Raw genomic sequence first — 16489 nt, 5'->3', positions numbered from 1 at the left:
AGTTGGGATGTGGATAAAATCCTAGTCAAATCCCTTATTAAATTTTACTAATAAGCTTGTGTTTGAATAAAAATTGAGAATTTTATAAATCTCCATCACATCAGTTATCTGATTCAAGCAAAGATTTAGGCAAGGGGGCATGCCTCATAGTGCTCAGGAATCACTTCTGACAGTGCTTAGAAAACCATTTTTGGTGCCAGGGATCAGCTTAACCAGGACCAGTCCAGTGCAAGACAAGCCTCTTAACCCTATATTACCTTTCTGGCCCCAAGTAAACATCATTCTTTTCCTTTAAGACAAAATAGAAGACTTAAGAGTTCTCACAGAGGCTGAGAGTATAGGAGTAGAGTAGAGTAGAGTAGAGTAGAGTAGAGTAGAGTAGAGTAGAGTAGAGTAGAGTAGAGTAGAGTAGAGTAGAGTAGAGTAGAGTTAAGGCCTTGAATGTGGCAAACCCCCGTTCAATTCCTGGTAAGACAAGGTCCCCTGCCATCATCACCAAAACATTAATATATCCTCAGGCCACCACATAGATTGAGAATTGTCCAGATAGTCTCTAGGACTTCTGAATACTACTTGGGAAGCCAAAAAGAAAGTTTTTATATTTGGTTCATGGGCATGCTGCTTAATGATTCTTACATGGACCCCGAACAATCGTTCCACCAGGTCCATGTCTGCTTCTAAAAAGCCCTATCTTTGGGCCAAAGAGATAGTACATTAGGTAGGGTGCTTGCCTTGCATACGGCTGACTCAGGTTTGATTCCTGACACCCCTTAATGGTCCCCTGAGCCTCACCAAGGAGTAATTTTTAGGTGCAGAGCCACGAGTAAGCACTGAGTACTGATAAGTGTGACCTAAAAACAAACAAAACAAACAGAAATAAATAAAATGTCCTCTCTTTCAAGGACTTGACAACAAAACAGCAGAGTTGACCTTATTTTCCCCTGAAGTCAGTTTCAGGAAAGAAGTGTATAAGGACCCTGGGAAACATTAAAGATTCAATATATTGCCTCCAAATTAAAGTGGGAAATCAGCACTCAGAGATTGAAAGTAAGGAACACCATGATTTTACCAAAATATAATCTGCTAGACTGCAGTTTCTAATAAATTTATACTCAAGTTCTTAACCACAACTGGTATCTGAAGTTCCACCAAAGAATCCCATTAAGGTTAAGAAACACACAGACACACACACAGGCACACACAAACACACACACACACACACACACACACACACACCAGGGATGGAGCTGCAGAGTTCCAACTCTGACAAAGGCATCTGGGCTGCTCCACGTCATTTGTGCCAGCACCCAGATAGCCACCTTTCTGCTCTCCAGGCACCTAGAATTAGAGCCAACTTGATGTGTCCCAAGATGTGTCCTCAAATTCTAAGTACCCAGTGGAAAAAAATTATAATCCAACATCCATTTTCTTTTTAGGATCTTCAAACTGGACTCTCAGCTGACCCATGATCTAAAGTTCTTCACATCTGGCTCTATTTGGAAGCATATTAAGTTAATTTCCATAAGGAAAGGCTTCTCTTGAAAAAACTTTGAAAAGGGGGATGGAGTGTATGCATCTATGTGAGTGAGTGAGAGTGTGTGTGTGTGTGTGTGTGTGTGTATGTGTTCCAGTGTTCCAAAGATACCCTCCAATCCAATGTTAAACAAGCAGTAGTACTAAAAGTGTTTTTAAAACACCAGAATTAAATAGTGTGTTGAATTTGAGGTTAACATACAGATTCTTGACTTTAAAAGGCTGGATTTTCACAACAAACATGTGTTGCTATAGAAACAGCATAAGCCTATGTAAACTTCAGGCATTCATATTCATAGAAACTCCTGAAGCAAGACCAAATGTTGGCCCTAACATTTCCTTTCTTGCCAACTTTCAAATAGTGCACAAATTATGCCAAAAAGAAATGGGTGTGACTAATACAAGCTTAGAACTTTTTTTCTTGTTTTTTACCTTAAGGGCAACATTTGTTGATAGAGGAGTTGGGTGTGTAAAACATACCTCTCCATCCATAAATCCATCTGTTTTATTTACACTTCCTCAAAGACCTGCGTGCACATTTTTTTCATAAATTGTACAACTGCTAGTAATCACGTATCATTTCAATCTGTGCCTCAGTTCTATTTTAACACTGTGTCTCTTCTCTTTTGTTTGTGTTCTATTAAGCATATTCTGGAGGCAAAGGCAGTCAAGATTTAACTCTTCAGGTCCCACACAGTCCAGGGCTGCAGAATTGTTTATATGGCTTTTGCATAGGCGATATCTCTGAGGTCTATGAGCCCAGAGTCAATTCTATTACGAGCACTGGGATGTCAAATTGGTTTCTGCTATTGACCTTCTTTCTCATGACCCCTTCTCCAACCCTTCAGGCTCCAATCCCAAATCCCTCATTTCTCCCGCACGAGGGTCAACCTATATGACAACTGTGCTCGGCCCTGAATCTCCTCTATCCTGTGCTAGAAACTCACTGCTAATTACTGTAGTCACACTTCTTAATTCAACAAGCGCCAGGCGGCTGCCTGCCATCTCCCCAGTGGGATGGGTCACCAGCTATCTCATGCAGGTCACTAAGTTGGCATTTATTTCCTGATAGGAGATGGCGTTACAAGGTAGCTGTTCCAACTTGAATGGTAATCAACAATAATTAAAAGTGATACACCCATTCTGACTCATAAGATAGTGTTAAAAAAAATCCCCAGAAGGCTGGTGGAAGAAGCCAAAGGAGAGGGAAAGTGCTTAATCAGGAGATAAGATTTTCCTCTAGAACTTCTGAAAAGGTCTGCTTGATTTTCTTCACATTCTCATCATGAATATCAGGCAAAGCAATGAGTTTGGATTTTTCTAAAAGGAAGAAAAGTTGACTCTCAAAGACTGACTCTCTTCATTTTGATATCCAGGGAAAGCAGCAGATCTGGGGCCAGGCCCACAGAATCGCCATCCTGCCCACTAGAGCCCTTGTAACTGACCCAAGCTTCTCATCTCAGAAACAAGAAAGTATCTGCAGCCAATCCTCTGTCTTCCAGAAGTGGTTTAACCCAAGACACATAAATCAGACCCAGATTCTCAGCCTTACTCTGGAATCCACCTCTCTAGACCCTGGCCAGTGAGCCTTGCGGGAAACAAGTTAACAGATGCTGCAAGCAGCCCTGCTGTGCTTCCTACAGAATTGACCTGCCCTCCAGATCACGACTTAAAGTTTTAGTTTAATCACATTTCAGCTTCTCTACTTCCTTGCTGCTGCCACCACCATCCCCCGTCTGCTCTCTTTGTCTTAAGTCAGGTTCCCAGAACCAGACCTTCAGATTGTGATTCACTTGCCAGGAATAGATCAACAAATGTTCCCAGGAGAGTTAGGGAAGCAGAACAGGAACAAGGAAAGAGCTGAGCAGGGGCAATTCCAAGTCTCCCCGTGGCCGCTTGCATTGGGGGTTCTGGAGAACAAACTCTCTCATGAGGCAGGGAGCTGGCTTTCCTGTCTCCCATAGACAATGCTTTTGCTTTGCCACCTCAGGTCAGATGTGAAGCCCCAGGCACTCTGGCTCTCTGTGCTATGATCCAAGAAACTCCTGGAGCCTTGCACCTTGGAGACCCACCAGGAAGCAAAGTGCAATAAAGCCTGAGACCTGATAAGTGAGCACCTGCGGTGTCTATTATTATTAAGCCCCCCAGGGAAGTGAACCCTGGTGGTGTTTTAACATTAATGTTTTAAGAGAATTCTTTTTGGGGAAGGAGGGGTGGGGTTGCTGGGACACACCTGGCAGTGCTCAGGAGTTCCTCCTATCTCTACAATCAGGGATCACTTCTGGCAGGGCTGGGGGACCATATGTGTACCAGGAATCAATCCAGGTAGTCTGCATTAGAACGTTTTTTTTAATTTTGTTTTGTTTTTGGGTTACACCTTGTGGTGCTCTAAGTTTTATACTCAGGAATCATTCCTGGTGGTGCTTGGGTGACTATATGAGTTATAGAGGGTGGATATGAACAAGGCCAGAGCCTTACCTGCTGTACTACCTCTTCAGCCCCTTAAGGGAAGTCTTAATATGAAAAAATCTTAGAAGACCAGGTCTGAAATGAATAAGAGGGAAAACAATCATATCAGTACCCACTTTATAGGAAAACATCGAACCGTAAAGTTTACTGAAAATACGCCACACCTAAACTAGAAAAAAAGAAGTAAGACTCTCATTCCCTGTGTATTTTACTCCAATACTGAGAGTGCCACTTTATTCACTTCCTGCATGACCACTTATCCAAGTATGTTATTCAACCCTCCTGTCCTCGTGTGCTAAACTCTTAAGGGAAAAGACCTGAAGCATGGCTCAATAGCGAAGACCACCTGCCTTGCATGCATGAGATCATGAGTTTGCTGTCTGGTGCTGTGCACATGTGCTGAGCACATCCCGTGGCTCCGCTGTCTGGAACTCCCAACCTGCAACAGATTATGAGGTCTCTGGAACACAGCCAGGAGCGTGTACTCAGACTAAAATGTAAAACATGCTAATGGTGGGAGCCAGAGCAAGACTATTAGCGGGCAGGGAGCTTGCTTTGCATTTGGCCAACCCAGGTTCGATCCCAGCATCCAATAAGATCCCCCGAGCACCACCATGAGTGATTCCTGAGATTTATGAGTGCAGAGTCAGGAGTAACCCCTGAGCATCACTAGGTATGGTCCAAAACCAAATAAGTTTGTGTGTGTATACATACACACATCTATATACATATATATGCATGCTAATAGGGCCAGAGATATAGTACAGTAGGTAAAGCATTTGCCTTGTTCCTATCCACCATATATAAACCATATGGTTTCCCAAGCACCACCAGGAATGATTCCTAAGTATAAGGCCAAGAGTAAGCCCTGAGCCCCATAAGGTGTAACCCAAAAACAAAACAAACATTTTTTAATGTACTAATGCCACAGCCAAGAGTGTGAGCTCCAGAAAGTACCACAGCTTCCATTTGTGCACAGTTCAGCCTGAATGTGTGAGAGCTCCACAACCCCCGAGTCAATGACAATTTAAGTGTGTGAGCCCATCACAACAGCAGCAATCAAAAGGAAAGGGGTGAGAGGGGAAAAAAACTAAATAAGAATTCTGGGGTGAGGAGCCAGAGAGATTATACAGCAGCTAAGGAGCTTGTCTTACACACAAGCTGACCCAGATTTGATCCCCAACACCCCATATGATCCCCAAGGACTGACAGGAGTAATCGCTGAGTGAAAAGCCAGGAATAATCCCTGAACACCACCACTAGGAGGGTCAAAAAACAAACAACCAGATAGATAACACAAGAGGCCAAGTACACACTGCATTCAGGAGGCCCAGGTTTGATATCCTGCAAGGCATGGAGCCTTGAGCAAACCTGGGAGCTACCCCTGAACACAGAGCCAAGAAGGGAGGAGTCCCTGAGCACTATGGGTGAGTCCCCAAAACTCAAATATAAAGGGGCTTCCTTCCCTGGTACTCGAGATCTCCTCCGGCCACCAGACTAGTCTGCCCCATGACAATATGCTTGGTCATGTCAGGGAAGGCAGAGAAAGCAAGGCTAGAAATTGCAAAAATGCCACCAGCTCCCTACAAATGCTTCAGAGAATAATCCAACTCTAATTAATTTCTGGTGGCTAACAGAAGTGGATGAGAGGAGCATGAAGAATCTTCAACAGACGCTTGATGGTGCAGGAAGAGGAACTAGAGGTCTGGCAGGAAGTAGAAATGGAGGCGTGTCAGTGCTGGAGACTGCATAAGCCTCCCCTCTGGGGAGCTCACCTTCCCTCCAGGATGCATCCTCCATGTTTCACATAAATCTGACTCCAAAGAAAAGCAGGTGCAAAGAAACAATAGAAAAAAAAAAAGTGGGTGGTAGAATGTTAATAATGGTCAGTATAAAATTTGGAATAGAATTTATTAAAGAAAAAAGAAAAGAGAAGGACATCTCATTTTCCTGAAGAACCATTTCAAGGCATACAGGTGGTGAGCCATTTATAATTAAACATTTAATTGTTCATTATCAATACTGTCAATCAATACTGTCATCCGGTTGCTCATCGATTTGCTCGAGCAGGCACCAGTAACATCTCCATTTTGAGACTTGTTGTTATTGTTTTTGGCATATTGAATACACCACGGGTAGCTTGCCAGGCTCTGCCATGCGGGCGAGATACTCTCGGTAGCTTGCTGGGCTCTCTGAGAGGGGCAGAGGAATCAAACCCGGGTCAGCTGCATGCAAGGCAAATGCCTTACTGCTGTGCTATCACTCCAGCCCTTAATTGTTCATTAAAAATAAAATTTTAAATTTTAATTTTAACATACAGAATAAAGTGTAGGCAAAAAATTAATTTGTGCAAGCTAGGATGTGGCTCAGCAGCAAAAACACAGGCCAGACATACTCGAGTACTGGGGTCAACCTCCAGCACCAAATAAAAATGCCAACGTGTGGGGCTGGAGTGCTAGCACAGCGGGTAGGGCGTTTGCCTTACATGCGGCCTACCCAGGTTCGATTCCCAGCATTCCATATGGTACCCTATGCACCTCCAGGAGTAGTTCCTGAGTGCATGAGCCAGGAGTAACCCCTGTGCATTGCCAGGTGTAACTCAAAAAGCAAAAACCAAAAAAAAAAAAAAAGAAAGAAAGAAAGAAAAATGCCAACGTGTATAGACTGTTGGGTCATCAAGAACCCACTCATGAAGCTAAGAGATGACTGTGGTAGAAAACTAGGAGGTGAGAATTTGACAGGAGCCCTGAAGGGTCAGTTGAATTTGCTTGGGAAGAGCAAGAAAGGAAGAATCTTATCCTCCCTGGGGAGGGCAAGGGGAAAGAAGACACGCCCTGCGAAGTCCTGAAGTCCATAAGGTGCTAGAGCACAAAAGGCGGGGTTTTCCCTACCAAGCACAGAGAAGCCCTTTTTAGGGAACAGTAGGGGTCAGTGTGATGAGGAAGATCTCCTGCTGAGTCACTGCACTGCTCAACAACTTCTCAAGGGCGCAAGCCAATAGGAGGCCTTGGGCTAAGTCTACCCCCAGTTCAAGCCTCTCCAAAGCCAAAGAGCATAAAACAGGCCTCCAAACAGGAATAGCAGCAGTGTTCCAGCACCTCTTGAAAATTGTACTGGAGGGCTGGAAACAGAACATGAGGCACATCTTGTAAACAGAAGCCCTGAGTTTGATCCCTGGCACCACACTGTCCCCTGAGTGTGGACCCCAAGCACTTTTTATGTAGCCCAGATAGCCTCTGAGCACGGCAAGTCTAGTCCTGGTGGCCTGCTAGGGAGGTAGAGAAAGAGAGAATAATGAAAACAGCTGATCCCCGATAAGATCACAGTCACCACCCTGAACATCTACCTCTTAATTCTCTGGATCATTTTTCCCAAGAAATTTTATTGGTAGTCAGAACCCTAACCAGGCGCAGGATCTGATTGCCTTAGCCTCTCCATCCTTCCTCCCTATGGTCCTGCTTCCACCACCCCAGAACCACCTCCCCACCCCTATCCCACCAACTCCCAGCACCACCCCCAGTGCTGGGCTGACAGACCCCTAAGTGGAACACACAAGTGCCAGCCAATGGGACTAAGGTCTCTTGATCCTCCCTAGCACACAGCCCACTATCTTTCCCTGCAGCAACAAACCCTTTCACCCCTTCTTCCCCAGCCCTCGACCTCCCTGAGTGCCTAGAAACCATTTCAGTTCTCCTGAAGGGGGGTCCACTCCAAGCTGAGACTTGTTCTAGAGTAGCCGAGGAGGATGACAGGGTGGAGAAAGAGATGTGGATGTGGAAAAGAAAAGGAAAGTTATTGGTTTCCTGCCGTTTGGCAGTGAACCTACAAAAACAAAAGTTTCAGGAGGTGTGGGGGAGAGTGGGTTGTGGGAGGGTTGGGGGGGGAAGGTGCTGATTTCTGCTGAGTTTCACTTTTCATCCTATCCACTCAAAGTGCATCTGGGCTGGTTGCTCTGAGAACTAGAAACCAGTGACTGATGCCCCCTTCTGCATGCCCCCGCTCCTTACAGGTGACGCTCTTCAAGAGGTGTGCCCCTCTGATGCTGTGGATTAATAACAATAACAACTCACATTTGTGAGGAGCTTTTAACTTTTCAAAGTAGTCCTCTATCCATCATTCCACTTGATCCTTCTGACAGCCTGGTGATGCAGGTGGAGCGGGGATTAGCAGAGCCTGCCCCTCCTGAAGCAAAGCAGATTATGTACTCAGTCAGTCTGGGGGCCCTGGCAGGGACTGGACACCTCAGAGAGTCCCTCCCAACCTACAGCACCTAAAAATCCTTCTCACAAAAAATGGCCTTCTATTTCACCACACAGATAAAGCCAGAGGAGTCAGAAGCCACTGGCAAAATATTTCAAGGAAGGACAACTTCACAGACAGGCCTTTCCAGAAGTGGGGCTGTTCTGATTTTTGTTTAGAGGGCCTCAGTGGTGCTCAGGTGCTACTTCAACTCTGTGCTTAGGAACTGCTCCAAGTGGTGTTTGGGGCACAATGCCATGCCAGGGATCAAATTCAGGGCTGAATTCTCTCTTCAGCCCCCAGAGCAGTTTTTAATTGGGGATAGGAGGTGAGTAATAAAAAATGGGAAACGGACAAAAAGTTAGGACACAGTTCTACTTGTGGTCACCTCTAAACACTGTTAATCGTGTTTCATAAGTGATGTCTTATTCATTCATTCCTACCATGATTCAAACTCTTGCTTCGGAGCACCAGTTGTGCCAGCCAAACCTGAGGAACATAAAAAGAAAACACAGACCCCACCCTCAAGAAGCTCAAACCAGAGCCAAAAACGGTAAACCGAGGGTTAGGAGAAGGTTAAGGTTCGCCCTCCCTCCATCCTCCACTCTTCTCCCCTTGCCTTGGGCTATCAGGATGATCCTCACATGGAAACATGCCCTATTTACAAAGAGACTTAGGTAATTTAAGACAAAAAAAGTGACAAACTTCGAAATAGATTTTTAAACACACAATGAAGGGGCTGGAGCCGATAGCACAGCGGGCAGGGCGTTTGCCTTGCACGTGGCCGACTCGGGTTCAATTACCAGCATCCCATATGGTCCCCTGAGCACCGCCAGGGGTGGTTCCTGAGTGCAGAGCCAGGAGTAACCCCTGTGCAGTGCCAGGTGTGACCCAAAAAGGAAAAAGAACACACACAATGGAAACTAGATTTTGTTTTATGTTGTGTCATTGTTGAAAGAAATGAATTTTTCCCCTGGTTAAGAAACACTCAATTCAGACTTGATAACTAGAATTCTTAAACCTAATAATTATCACAAAAGTGTTGGAAATAATTATAAGATAAACATAAACATGTTGGAAGTAGCACCTGAAACATCCAGATTTTTAGTTTCTCTAAAGCAGAGGATCAAATCCCCTTGGTCTGACTGCATCGCCCAGGACAATAATGCTGTATTGAGGAGCTACTACCCCACCTCAAGTTTGAATCTGTGACCTTAATTCAGCCCATAAAGCAAAACCTATTAGAGTGCTAGATAAAGCTTCCTTCAATTTTTCAAATGAAATCATTTTCATTCCCCTGACTTCTCCTACAAGTATACATGATAACATAATATCCCAGATGCCCCGACTGCTTCTCTCTCTCTCTCTCTCTCTCTCTCTCTCTCTCTCTCTCTCTCTCTCTCTCTCTCTCTCTCTCTCTCCTTCCCCGTCCGCTCTCTCCAACTCCCCTCGCACAGGGTAGCCGGCTTCAGAGGAAAAACTCTGAACTAGAAGTTGGGAGAATGAGGACTAATCCTCAGTCTGTTGCCTGGAGTGATGCAATTCAACCACCATCCATTGAAGAGCAATGTGTGTGGTCTCAAGGTCAATCCCTTGAAGTCATGCTGACCTCAACTCCTTTATTTAATCCAATATATTGGGTTCTCATCAAACAGGTGAGCCCCAAGAGTTGTTTGAACTCTGTCTATGATCTATGCCCGGTAACCATATAGACTTGTTGCTCCTGCAGGTTCAGAATAATGAGACTGGAGGCCAGAGAGATAGTACAAGACTGAAGGTGCTTGCTTTACACGGTCAACCCAACTGGGGTTCAAATCTCAGCACCACATCTGGTCCCCTGAACACTGCCAGAAATGATCACTAAGCTCAGAGCCAGGAGTAAATCCTGAGCACTTCCGGGTGTGGCCCCAATTCTCTACAAAAAAAAAAAAAAAAGAATTGCAGAATAATGAGACTGGGGAAAGAGAAAGAGGAACAGAAGAAACCATGGGATCCTTTTACAGAAATGTATTTGTACTGTTTTCATGTTTTTGCAATTATGTACACAAGGCTAGAACAGACAATAACGTGTGATATTCACAGGGACGCTCAACCCAGATCCCCTGTAGGAAAGACCTCTGTTCAGGTAGGTGGCAGAGCACCCTCCCGGGTCTATCTGAGCTACAGAGCACTGCCTTACTCAGCAGCCTACAACCTGTGAGTGATGATGGGGAGGCTTGACCATTTCAACCTAATGCATCTTCTTGGGCAATATTTGCTTCAGCATTTTCCACTGAGATGGACAAAGGCTTTATCAGATTTACATGACAGTTCAGCTTCTAAGTGTTCTTAATCCTGCTTCCTTCTCCTTTCCATCACAAAACTAAGTCCTAATCACGTATTGTACACCAAAACTATGTCTCAGCATCTACTTCTATAGCTGGCTGTTATTGGATAGTCACACACATGTGTATTGTGTGAGATTTTAAGAAATCCATCTCTCACCAACTTGATCCAAGAATAAATCTAGATTGGTCTGCAACTCTAAGTTGTCAGCTTGATCCCATTCACTTCTACTGATTTAGGAAGGGAGTGTGACCCAATACCTGGCTGATGAGATGTGACTAAATCTTCTGAGAGTCTCCAGAAAGTGTTTCCTCAGTTATAATAAGTGGGAATTTTCTTCTGCAAAGCATAACTGTGCTTATTCCAATGCCAGAACTCTGGCAAAACATCTTGGCACTAGAAAAAGGTGCCAGGTTCATTGAGAAGGACAAATGAGAAAGAATGTGAGATTCAGGTCATGTTTTGAGTTGCCAATTTTAGAAATAATCTTGAAGTTTGGGCCAGAGGGACCAAAAAAAGGTAGTACTGGGACTTTGCTCCTGGGACCCCATATGTTTCCCCACACCACACTGAGTCATCCTGAGCATAGAGCCAGAAGTAACCCCTGAACACTGCCGCTCAAAAAATACAAGTAAACATTAAAAAAAATCCTAAACTTTCCCTACCCCTACTTTGTCTTGTTACACAAGATGACAAATTAATTACACATATATTTTTCCCAGCTTCTGCTGCACTGGCCAACACTGCTGCTCTTCTCTCTTTGAGGTCTTCCTTTATTGCATCTCTGCACAGCTTTGTGAGCTCAGACGTTAGCTTGTGGTTGCCTGTGGCTCACGCTAAACCACGTTGACAAATGAGCTCGAGAGTTTCCAAAGATAGGCGTCTGTTTGTGGCTTTCTCACTCTCGGCATTCTTCGCACAGACATGGAAGTGCTGAACGAGTCGATCATATTCTTCGTCGATGTTGTCAAGGACAGCATCTTCCCACATTGCTGCAATAGTGCCAAAGAGCTCCCAGTTGGTGGTCATTCTAAGAGTTGCCTTCTTAGACTTAAATTTTGCAGACTTTTCTCCCCGCTCTGTGAAGTAGAATTTCGCACAAAGGAGACGGTGGTCTGATCCTGTTTGGAATTTTGGGACAACAGAGACATCGGTCAGGCAAAACCTTCGATTGAATATGATGTGGTCAATTTCATAGTGGAACTGTCCATCAGGAGATTCCCATGTCCAGCATTTAGATTCGGCCTTCTGCAATGCTCGCCTGTCCTTCGCCAACTACAAGACCAAGATGACTGCCCTCCGACGTCCCGATGGATCTATCACATCCTCCAGAAAGGCAATGGAGAAAATTATTCACGACTTCTACTCGGATCTCTTTGACAGCTGTCATGTCCACCGACATACCAAATTCCGCAGGATGGATATGTCGTTCCCAACGTTCTCCCTTCTGAAATCTGACACACCATTTCACTGGTAAAGACACGAACGAACAGCACCTGGTCTGGACAAGGTCAGACCCAAACACCTCAAGAATCTGCCGCCAGTACTCATCAATATACTGGTTCGACTATTCACACGCTACCTGTCTGAATGCAAGGTTCCATCCCAGTGGAAAACCAGCAGGACCATTCTGTTGTACAAGAAGGGAGATATCCACGACATCGGCAACTATCGCCCAATCTGCCTGCTGTCTGTTGTCTACAAGTTGTTCACTCGTGTCATCCTGAATAGAATAGGCAGAACACTAGACGAAGGACAACCATGCAAGTAAGCTGGGTTCCGAAGGGGATTCATCATGACAGACCATATCCACACAGTGACCAAACTCATTGAAGTTTCACGAGAGTTTAAGATGCCGCTCTGTCTAACATTCATCGACTTAAAGAAGGCCTTTGATTCTGTTGAGACTGAGGCGGTCATCGAAGCCTGGCCAAACAGGGTGTTCAAACTCAGTATATCAAAATCCCCTGCGAGCTGTATTGTGGATTCACCACCAGGATCTCACCATTCTACAAGGAAGTGATCATTGATGTAAAGAGAGGGGTGCAGCAGGGTAATACCATTTCACGGAAACTCTTCAGTGCTGCCCTTGAGAACATCATGCGACGACTGGAATGGGAAGGAATGGAAGTGAAGACAGACGGTTGGCAATTACATCACCTCTGCTTCACTGATGACATCATTCTCATAGCACCAAACATTAGCCAAGCAGCACAAATGCTGGCCGACTTCGACCACGAGTGTGGAAAGGTCGGATTACAGCTGAATCTCAACAAGACGATGTTCATGAAAAACGAACTAGTCCCTGAAGCTCCATTTGCTCTCAATAGAACGAACATCTCCGAATGCAGCAGCTATGTGTACCTGGGTCGAGAAATCAACATGAGGAACGACGTGGTGCCAGAACTGTGCAGGAGGAAGAGAGCAGCATGGAATGCATTCAAGAGTGTCGAAGAGGTGGTTAAGAGAATGAAGAACCTCTGATTCTGGGCACATCTTTTCAATTCCACCGTTCTTCCTGCACTAACATATACCTCAGAGACCTGGGCCCTACGCAAACAGGATGAGAATGCTATTTGGGTATCCCAAAAAGGAATCAAAAAAGCTATGCTGGGAATATCATGTCTCACTCAAGTGAGAGAAGGAATCTGGAGTTCTGACCTCTGTCGACGGTCAAAAATCAGGGATGCTGTCTCGTTTGCCAAGGCATCAAAAATCAGATGGCCGGTCATGTAATGCGATTCAGAGATGACCGCTGGACTAGAGCTGTTACCGACTGGATTCCACGGAACGTCAAAAGACCTCGTGGCCGCCCACCAACTAGATGGTCAGATTTCTTCGTCAAATCCCTGAATGAACGATTTGAGACTCTTTCTGTTCCTGGAGCAAGCAGATATCATTGAGCTGCACTAGCACGCGACAGGGACAAATAAAGACGTTACTGGCGCCTGCTCGAGCAAATCGAAGTTCAACGGGACCACAAGTGATACAAATGATATTTTTCCCACAGTAGATAATAATCTGCCCTGTGGGGTATTAGGATGATCCATGTGTGGCAGTTGTAGCCTATGATGTATGGGGGTGAGAGGGGAAATAACATGACCAAATTAAAAATTGTGAATAACATGCCAATTTTTCATATGTAAGCTCATTGAAAGGTTTTTAATTTTTTTTATCCAGAGCAGTACTAGGGAGATAACTCAAATAATGGAACACAACCCTAGCCATTGTGAGGCACTGAGCTAAATATATGGCACCATATGCCACTCCCGGACCACTGGTGGTATTCCTGGTGGCCCCCATGCACCAAACCACCAGGTCTGACATTGCCAGGAGTGGTTACAGGTCCACACTTCCACACAAAGCATGGCTGAATATAGGTCCTTTCTTTTTTTAAATATAAACATTTAATAAGTATTAAAATTCTCTTTTGGATGCAGTCATTCTATATCTGTCTCCAAAACAGAATTCATTTGTGGTATATAATTTATTTTTTGAATTTATTTATGGTATATAAAACTATGGTCAATTGTGCTGAATCCTTTTCGAAACCCAGCTTGCTTACATGGTTGTCCTTCATCCAGTGTTCTGCCAATCCTATTTATGATGACTCGAGTGAATAACTTGTAGTCGGCGGATAACAGGCAGATCAGGCAATAGTTGCCAATGTCATGGATGTCTCCCTTCTTGTACAACAGGTGCTTTACGCTTCTTTACCGACAAAATGGCATATCGTATTTCAGAAGAGAGAATGCTGGGAATGACACATCCATCCTGCGGTGTGTGGGCAGGTGGACGTAGCTATCAAAGATATCTGAGTAGAAGTCATGGATAACCTTTTCCATTGCCCTTCTGGAAGATGTGATATATCCATCAGGAAGTCGGAGGGCAGTCATCTTGGTCTTATAGTTGGCAAAGGACAGGAGGTGTTGCAAATACTTTTCCCAGCTTCTGCCGCATCGGCCAACACTGCTGGTCTTCTCTCTTTGAGGTCTTCCTTTATCGCTTCTCTGCACAGCTTTGCAAGCTCAGATGTTAGCTTGTGATTGCCTGAGGCTCACACCAGACCACGTTGGTGAAAGAGCTCGAGAGTTTCCGAAGACAGGCGACTCTTTGTGACTTTCTCTCTCTCTTCATTCCTCCCACAATCATGAAGATACTGAACCAGTCAATCATATTTTTCGTCGATGTTGTCAATGAAGGCATCTTCCTATACTGCTGCAATAGTGACAAAGAGTTCCCAGTTGGTAGTTGTTCTGGGAGTTCTCTTCTTAAACTTAGCAACTCTTTCTCCCCACTTCATGAAGTAGAATTTCGCATGAAGGAAACAGTGGTCTGATCCTGTTTGGAATTTGGAGACAACAGCAACATCGGTCAGGCAAAATCGTCAATTTAATATGATGTGGTCAATTTCATTGTGGAACTGTCCACTGGAAGGATTCAGCATGATTGACCATATCCACACAGTGACCAAGCTCATTGAGGTTTCGCAAGAGCTCAAGATGCCACTGTCTAACATTCTTGATTCAAAGAAGACCTTTGATTCTGTTGAGACTAAAGTGGTCATCAAAGCCCTAGCCAAACAGGGTGTTCAAACTCAGTACATCAGGATCCTCCATGAGCTGTATTACGGATTCACCACCAGGATCTCACAATTCTACAAAGAAGTGATCATCGACATATCATCGACATAAAGAGAGGCGTTCGACAGGGGGACACCATTTCACCAAAACTCTTCAGTGCCACCCTCGAGAACATCATGCGACGACTGGAATGGGAAGGAATGGGAGTGAAGATAGACGGTCAGCAACTACACCACCTCTGCTTCGCTGATGACAATCATTCTCATAACACCAAATATCAGCCAAGCGGCACGAATGCTGGCCGACTTCAACCACAAGTTTGGAAAGGTCAGACTGCAACTGAATCTCACCAAGACAATATTCATGAGAAATGGACTAGTTCCTGATGTTCCATTTGCCCTTAATGGAACGAACATCTCTGAATGCAGCAGTTATGTGTACCTAGGTTGAGAACTAAACATGAGAAACAACTTGGCACCTGAACTGCGCAGGAGGAAGAGAGCCATGTGGAATGCCTTCAAGAGCATCAAAGAAGTGTTTAAGAGGACGAAGAACCTCCAGCTCTGGGCACATCTTTTCAACTCCACCATTCTTCCTGCACTAACATACGCCTCAGAGACCTGGGCCCTAGAAAAAACAGGATGAGAATGCTATTCGGGTCTCCCAAAGAGAAATTAAAAGAGCTATGCTTGGAGTATCACATTTCACTCAAGTGAGAGAAGGAATCTGGAGTTCCTCCATTGACGATCAAGAATCAGGACGCCGTCTCATTTACCGAGACATTGAAAATCATATGGGCCAGACAGGTAACGCAATTTAGAGACAACCTCTGGACTAGAGCTGTTACCAACCAGATTCCATGTGATGTCAAAAGACCGCGTGGCTGCCCACCTACAAGATGGTCAGACTTTTTCATCAAGATCCTGAATGAACAGTTTGAGGCCCTTTGTGTTCCTGGAACAAGCAAATTCCATTGGGCTACACTAGCACGCAACAGGGACGAATGGAGACGTTACTGGTGCCTGCTCAAACAAATTGATGAATGGGATGACAAGTGACAAGTGATATAAAACTACACATATTTTTATAATATATATGTACATATGTGTATGTTCATATATGCATATGTGTATATATGCATACATATAATATATATTAGAAGACTAATATCCATGGCCAGGGGAAACAGGGTCTATGAGAACTGGTCAATTGTTGGAATCAACCACAAATGTGTGTGGTTAGATAGAGAAGGGAACAGTATGACAATAATAGCTGGAAATGATCACGTTGGATAATAACGAGTGTTAAAAGTAGGTAAAGGGATGTTCCTAATAACCTTT

General features: G+C 44.5%; 1 pseudogene; it reads left to right on the top strand.

The window, feature by feature from the left end:
• The window catches only part of LOC129399636 (uncharacterized), a 30808-nt pseudogene extending 14601 nt beyond the window's left edge, over positions 1-16207 (top strand).
• The last annotated feature ends 282 nt before the right edge of the window (positions 16208-16489 follow it).

The sequence above is a fragment of the Sorex araneus genome, chromosome X (assembly GCF_027595985.1).
Source record: "Sorex araneus isolate mSorAra2 chromosome X, mSorAra2.pri, whole genome shotgun sequence".
Classification (NCBI taxonomy): domain Eukaryota; kingdom Metazoa; phylum Chordata; class Mammalia; order Eulipotyphla; family Soricidae; genus Sorex; species Sorex araneus.
Note: the sequence above shows the minus strand (reverse complement) of the source record. Positions and strands in the feature narration are given on the sequence as shown.